Here is an 8,136-nt window from a genome sequence, read left to right on the forward strand (position 1 = left end):
GTCAATAAACAACACATTCTTTTCATTCAAAGAGTGAGTACATTTTTTTGGGACACCCTGTATATATATATATATATATATATATATATATATATATATATATATATATATATATATATATATATATATATATATATATATATATATATATATATTTATGGTTGTGACATGGCACGTTCTGGAAATTTCTGGTCATGAGGGTCGGGGTGCCATTTTATTTCCATCGATAATTCATTGAATGAGCACATGATAGCTCATCATTCTTTTTAAAATGACAGGATGCTGTGCCATTACATGTACCAATCGATCAGAGAAGAATTTCAAAATGTACAGATTCCCTGCAGATGCCGGAAGGAAAAAAAATTGTGAAAATATTGTTATTCATCTGAAATGGAAATTGGAAACCAACTTTGGGGTCTTTTTTGTGCTAGGAAGCTGTAATCCTGTGTGTATGTCCATGTATCATGTGTGGTGCTGCCCCTTGTGTGCCTCTTAAACCGACATAAATCATCATGGAATCATCGATAGATAATTTATAACATATCACGAGCATCCTGGAAAAGTTGCTGATAAGTAAACACGTCACTTGTGTGCCCGTAACGTGTTTGTTTATTTATTTATTTGAATTAGTCAAAGTTTTGTCATTAACAATGGTTAATTCCAAGATAAGTAAGGATCGCTTTTCCTTCAACCTCACCTTGTATCAAAATAGATTATTGTATTGAAACAAGTGCAGGAATCATAAGAATTGGAGAAAAAGGGAGAAAACGATAAGACTATTAAGGAACTCTGGGAACAGGGAGACCATGGAAGATGAGAGACAAAGAATGAAGGAGTTAATGCACATACTGTACATGTTTTAAGTGGCACAGTACTTAGGGTAAAGTAAATGAAGAGTTGTAAAAAAAAAATTAACTGCTTCACTTATGACCCGTCTTCATTTCAATGCAGCCCTCTTTTATTCCTTTCTTGTTCTTTCTAACTTTCTGCTTTTCTGTTCTGTTTGATTGCAAAGAAAATTTTTCCCTGTCCATATCTTCTCAAGGGTCTGGAAGGTTAGCCTCGAGGTACACACACTTGTATTGTCTCTAAGCTGTCTCGTCTGAACTCGAATCCCGACCAAGCTATTAACTGTCATCTCAGTGTTTCACAGGTTGGGTGATGCATTTATGTTTGTGCCGTCCTCAGATGGACGTTAAGCCAGGTGTCCTGTCTTTTCGTATTAGTTGGTGGATGTTAAACATTCCACGTTGTCCTTCGCCAAGAGTAGGCGAGCTGACACTGGCATCCTGGCAAAATTACAAATTCCAGCCCTGACTAATTGCTGGGAAAGCAATGGCAAACCACTCAGTATCACCCTTGCCAAGCAGCCAAGGACCTATCTTCAGGCAGATCACATAATCAATCTTCCCAATCTCTTTTTCATTTTTTTTCACTTATACCATAATTGTTATCTTTTCTAATCCTCTACTGCCTACTCTATTGATGGTATGTGCATCTGGAATGGAGTGCAAAGAAACCTATGTCTCTCATTACCTCTGTATTTCTTCGACTCACTCACTCTGCACACCTCAAATTAGACACCCATCCCTGTGAACTTTTACTCGCACATTCTACATGTAAATTTACTGCGGTTTCTGAAATACGTTTTAAGGTTAAATCAATCCCATCTGGTGGTATGCATATTCTGGCACGTTGGAAGAACGAAAATAATTAATTAAGTCAATTAATCTTCCTTTTGGGGGCATAGAGAGACAACTTGAGAGAACGGACACATTACGCTTCACATACAATGGGCACAGGTTTGGTGCACCGTGCTCTGTGGAAACAAAATGGCGTCAAAATCCAGGTTGTCGCAACTTTTTTACAGGCACTCTAAAGGCAAGAGGCATGTGTTGTGTATTGTACAGTTTACAAATCCGGACATTCGTATTCATCTTATCGCATAAATGTTATCTGCATTTTTGAGCAATTCCTCTGACATAAAGGGGTTTTAAAGGTCACCACAAAACTCTGACATCCCAACTCAAGATCATACCAAAGAATAATCAGAGGGGTTAAGCTGGCTCTACTGTCTGGATTAATTAATACAAATAACAGATTATTTCAATGAAGAGCAGATCTTTGGGATAATGCCAATGTCAGACCCTTGCTTTCAAAGTTCCATTGGGTCAGGTTGAGGGTGGGAACTGCTCTTGCCCAGCTTAAGGTCACAACAATTTCTGCAACCTTCTCTCTCCAGCTTACAAACGAATGAATGAATCAAGGTTCTGTCAAACAACAATCAAGAAATGCGACAGAAACTATGTGAAAGAAATGAGACCTGTACATGTGATCGTTTGAAGATAGATCAATCCTTCCCAGCAGTGTTGAAATTGATTCCCAATCGGTGGATTGTGAAAAATTATCCCAAATAGGATCCCATCGTTCTCCTTCCTTCACAGACATCAATTAAATGCCATTTAGGAAGATTTTTTTGGTTTATCGTTTCACTTACAGGTAGGTCAGGTATGGGAGCATGTGCCAGAACAGCGCGTCGCTGCGTCCACTTTCCGCCGGTACTCCAGGGGCCTCCGTCTGGCCATCCCCCAGGCAGATGCCAGGCCCATCCCCATCTCCTTGAGATGATGGTCAACCTGCTGCAACCATGAGGCACGTGGTCGGCCCACTGGCCTCCTCCACTCATGAGACTCCCTCGCTGAGAGAATCTGGTGAGCAGGATCAGCGTCAGGAAAACGAGCCACATGTCCATACAGCCGCAGCTGACGCTCACGGACTATGCAGGTAACAAATCTCATCCGAGTCTCTCTCAGCAACCGCTCGTTGGACACAAAATCCGACCAGCGATAGCCAAGGATTCTCCGAAGAGACCTGGTACCAAAGGAATTAAGTCTCCGTCTCAGATCCTTGGTCAAAGTCCAAGTCTCGCACCCATAGAGCAAGACTGGAAGTACCAAGGACCTGAAGACTCGGACTTTCGTCCTCCCGCACAGGTACCGGCAGCGCCACACCCCATGATCCAGTGAATCCATGACTCCCCAGGCCCGACCCAGACGTCTATTGACCTCCGGCTCACAACCTGCGGAGACATGAATATCACTGCCAAGGTAAGTGAATCTATCCACGACCTCAACATCCTCACCACAAACAGACACAGACAGGACAGCAGCATCCAAGATGTCACCGAAAGCCTGGATCTTTGTTTTGACCCAAGAAATCCGTAATCCCAACAGCTCCGACTCCTCATTCAGCACCTCGAGGGCCCCCAAGAGGATGTCTAAAGTCTCCGCAAAGATGACTGCATCATCTGCAAAATCAAGGTCCGAGATCTTGACATTGCCAAACGATGCACCGCAACTTGATCTCTCCGACATCCTCCCAAAAATCCAGTCCATACAAGTGCTGAAAAGTGTGGGGGCAAGTACACACCCCTGACGAACTCCAGTAACAACTGGAAATAAGTCAGAGATGGTACCACCACACTTCACAGCACTCTCAGTACCAGAGTAGAGTTCAGACATCAGATCGATCAGTTTTGGTGGCACCCCACGAAGACCAAGAATCCTCCAGAGGACATCCCGATTCACTGAATCGAACGCTTTACAGAGATCAACATAGGCTGCAAGCAGCCCCTGCCGAAACTCTCGTCTGCGTTCGGTGAGGACACGAAGTGCAAGGATACGGTCAAAGTTGACCTCTTTGGTGTAAAGCCTGACTGCTCTGGACGCTGGTGCTCAAGCAGATGGTGGCGAACCCTATCAAGAATTATCCGAGCAAAGACCTTGCCCGGCACTGAGAGCAGCGTCACCCCTCGGTAGTTGTTGCAGTCTTGGCGATCACCCTTCCCTTTCCAGAGAGGGACAACAAGGCCCCTCTTCCAGTCAGTTGGGATGATGCCTGTGTTCCAGGCAGAGCACAAAACTGCATGCAACGACGCGAGTGCAGCATTTCCACCAGCCTTGAGAAGTTCGGCATGGATGCCACAGATCCCTGGAGCTTTGCCCCGTTTCAACTGGTTCACCGCAGCCCGTGTTTCCACAAGCGATGGTGGACCACAGTTGATTCGAGGGTCAGCAACAGGGATTGTAACACCCTTGACGTCCAACTCGACAGCTGGGGGATCAGCCTGGTACAACCGCTCAAAGTAACCAGCCCAGCGGGCCTTCACTTCAGACTCCTCTGTCAAGAGCCTACCACTCTCTGCTCGAACTGCAGTGCTCCGAGGGATGGGCTTGGATGAACGTAATGCGCGAATTCCCCTGTAAGCGGGACGAGAATCACCTGTCCACAGGTGATGCTCTACCCCCTCACAGATTCCTCGCACATAGGCCTCCTTGTCCACCCTCAGTGCACGTACAGTTTTACGCCTCAGCTCCCTGAACAGCTCAGCTCTGCCATTCAGCCTGGCCCTGCGACTCTGGTCAATGGTATCCAGTGTCCCTTGAGAGACAAAATTCTTCTTTGCCCTGCGGTGAACTCCAAGGCATCCACCGGCAACATCAAGGACGGTGGTCTTGAAGGTGCTCCACAACTCTTCAGGACCCCCAAAGCACCCAGACCCCCCAAGTGTCCACTCAGCCTGTTCGCAAACTCCTCAGCTACTCTCTCATCCCTGAGCTTGGCAACATCCAGCCTAGGCTGGGATGGTACCATTCTCCAGGATTTAAGGTGCAGCTTTAGAGTTGCTACAACAAGCCTGTGGTCAGTATTGAGGAACTGAGCACTCCGGTAGACCCTGCAGTTCTGGATCATCCTCCAACGACCGTCAATGAGGACATGGTCAATCTCCTTTGCCACACCGCCAGCGTTGGAATACCAAGTCCAGCGATGAGCTTGCGGGCGCTGAAACCATGAACCAGCCACCCTAAGTCCATGACTTCTTGCAAAGTCAAGGAACTTAGTGCTATTCTGGTTCATAGTTCCTGACCCATGGCGACCAACACACACCTCATAACCATCCCTATCAGTTCCAGTCGATGCATTGAAATCCCCCAAGACTAGAAGTGTATCTCGTCTGGGGCACTGATCAACCACAGACTCGAGTGTGGCGTAGAATGCGTCCTTCACGGTAAGATCACTCGCCTCAGTCGGAGCATAAATAGAGACCAGGGAAATGACACCGAAGGAGTGACGAATCCTTAATCTCATAATACGCTCGTTGACCGGTGTTACCTCAATTATCATTGGGGTCAGCTTATTGGACACAGCTACAGCAACTCCTTGGGTATGGTAACCATCAGAGCGACCAGACCAATAGTAGGTGTAACCACCCACCATTATCTCGCCGCAATCCGGTCTCCGAACCTCAGAGAGAGCTGCAATCCCGATGTCCAAACGCTTGAGCTCAGATGATAACAGAGACAGGTGATCATCCTCTCTTAGGGATAGGACATTCCAGGCACCCACCCGAAGGGACCGCCTCAGGTTAACCCAAGGAGACCGCCGTCTGGTGGACGACACCTCAGCACCACTCCGACACACTCTCCCGCAACCTGACCCAGGGATGTTACCCCGTGGTTTCCCTCCTATCAAAGATTGGGGGTCCCGAAGGCTTTGCCCCAATCCCATCATCCGGTGAGCTGCCCTGCGAAGGGAAGCTGCACAGGAGGTACTCACACGGAGTGGGTTTTCAGATTTTTTTGCGTTTTTGCGTTTTGCGGAATGAAGCGTTTTACGGTGGCTGGAGTGCAAATCCTGCCACCAACCTCCTCATAAGAAGTAACCCAACTGCAGGAGGACGTCCGCAGACACAGTTGGGCACTAGATATGGATGGCCGTTGGCTCACAAGGAGCTCCTCCGCCCTTTGACAGGTTTTGTTTTTAATCCTGCTGGGTGTCCATATCCAAACACCCTCCTCACCAGAAAACCTGGTGGGGGAGACGGTTTAGTCGCCGACAACCCGACCATGGAACAGGTTAGTACAGGTTTACATGGTACCTGTAGCAGGTCACAGATCGAACCTGACCTGACACAGGTCAGTGCACGTACAGTTTTACGGGATCTGAGACATCGGGATCTGAGAGTGATCCAAGTGTAGGACCAGCTTGTGTTTTCACTTACATTGCAAGAGTAATCAACGAGCAACGTCCAAATGGCTCTGTTTTTGGGTCATCCAGGCAACAACAGCTGGGAAGACCTAACTGTTTTTTATCAACTCAAATTTTAAACATGTAGAAGTACATTCAAAGTACACTGCCCCCATGGTAAATAAATAGATAACAAACTCTCCGGAGCGTGACATCGCTGGGTGCCAAAGACATCCAGCGATGCCGCCGTTCAGCACATGGAGATGGAATTGGGAGGGAGTGGTGTACAATTATTGATTGATTAATTGCATAATTAAAATAAATAATTATTTTTAATGAATTGGTTCATACAAAACCACCACTGTTTCATCCGAATCTGCAACTTTTTATTTTTTATTTTTATAAATAGTCGAGGCTCGCATAAGAGCAAACACACATAATGCATAGCAAGGGGGGCATGAGACAAGAGGGGTGGCAGAGGGAAGGCCAAAACAGTGGGGAACAGAAACATGAGGAGACCAGTGGAAGGGAGAGGGAGGGGTGGGGAACACAGGGTATACAAGATGGACATTACAGGGACTTTCAAGAAGGAAAGCAGGGAATTTGAAGGAGGTGGGTTTGGGGTGGATTAACGGGAGTAGAAAAGATCGTGGTTTTGGATGGGGGAAGATAAGAGGTGGTGGTGAACAACTGTTTTGAAGGCCTGGAGGGAAGAATAGGATTGAACAGAGTGTGGGAGTATATTCCAAAGGAGGGAAAAAAGAAGAATGAAAGAGTAAAGGTGAACAGTGATTTGGGATTTTGGTAGTTTTACCAGAAAGGGGATTGTTGGCGGACCTTGAGCGCCCTGCGGAAATATGTGGGGGACATATCTGACAGAGCCGGGGCGGGGGGGGTGAGGCTGGAGAGGAGATGGTAGAAGACAGAAAGACCACTGACCTAACAGTGGTGAGATAGTGAGAGACCCAAAGGCGAGCCTCATCACGGGAGATATGAATGATCCTAAATGCCTTTGTTTCCACAGAGTGAAGCCGAGAAAGGTGAGAAGTGGGAGCACCAGCCCAGAGGGGAGAGTAGTACTCCATCAGGCTGTGGACGACAGCTTTGTATGTGGTCAGGAGCTCAGTTGTGCCAAGGAAGGGCATTGCATGACAGAGGATGCCCAGTCGGTAACTGGCTTTGGAGGCGAGCTTGGAAATGTGGATTTCCCAGGAAAGATCATGGCAGACAATGAGGCCCAGAAGCTTGAATGAAAGGACTTTCTCAAAAGGATTGTTGAGAAATTAGATGGGGGGTTTTTTCCAGATGGTCCTTTCGTTGAAACATAATGAGAGTGTGAGATTTGTCAGGATTGAAAGACATGTTCCAAGTGTAGGACCAGCTTGAGATATTATCCAGATCTGCAGAGAGTGAAGAGACTGTTGCTTGCCGATCTGAGGGATGACAGATGGTATGGCAAAGGGTGGAGTCATCATCAAAGAGATAGAGGATTTTCGAGAATCAGAGAGGTCATTGATGAAATCCAGAAAAAGGACAAGGCCCAAAACACTGCCTTGAGGAACTCCAGCCTGGACAGGAAGAGAGGATGAGAGAACTCCATTAAGGGCCACACGTTGACTGTGACAGGAGAGGAAGTCTGCGAGCCATGAGTGGAGATGTCCTTGGAAACCATAGGAAGAGAGTTTGGTGAGCAGGGCAGGGTGCAAGACCTAATCGAAAGTAGTAGGGTACCTCACGGATCAGTACTAGGACCATTACTATTCATTATTTATATCAGTGATTTAGATAGTGGTGTGAATAAAAGACTTTCCAAATTGTAAAGCAAATATGGTTTTCGGGTGTATTTGGAGGGGGATCAATTATATATAAAATGAGGTGGTTTTAAGATTGTGCAGGAATTTAGTGAGGTCTCATGAAGAATATTGTGTGCAGATTTTGTCACCACAACTTAGGAAGGACATAGATGCCATGGAGAGAATTCAGCGCAGGGCTAATCGATCGATTCCGGGCCCAGCTGGACTCAGCTATGAGGAGCGGCTGAAGGACACGGTTTTATACACGAGAAAGGAGGCTGTTACGAGGAGATATGATAGACATGCTTAAGATGAT

This window comes from Eptatretus burgeri, chromosome 13, assembly GCF_056783735.1.
Source record: "Eptatretus burgeri isolate ZD-2024b chromosome 13, Ebu_testis_v1, whole genome shotgun sequence".
In the NCBI taxonomy this organism is placed as follows: Eukaryota; Metazoa; Chordata; class Myxini; order Myxiniformes; family Myxinidae; genus Eptatretus; species Eptatretus burgeri.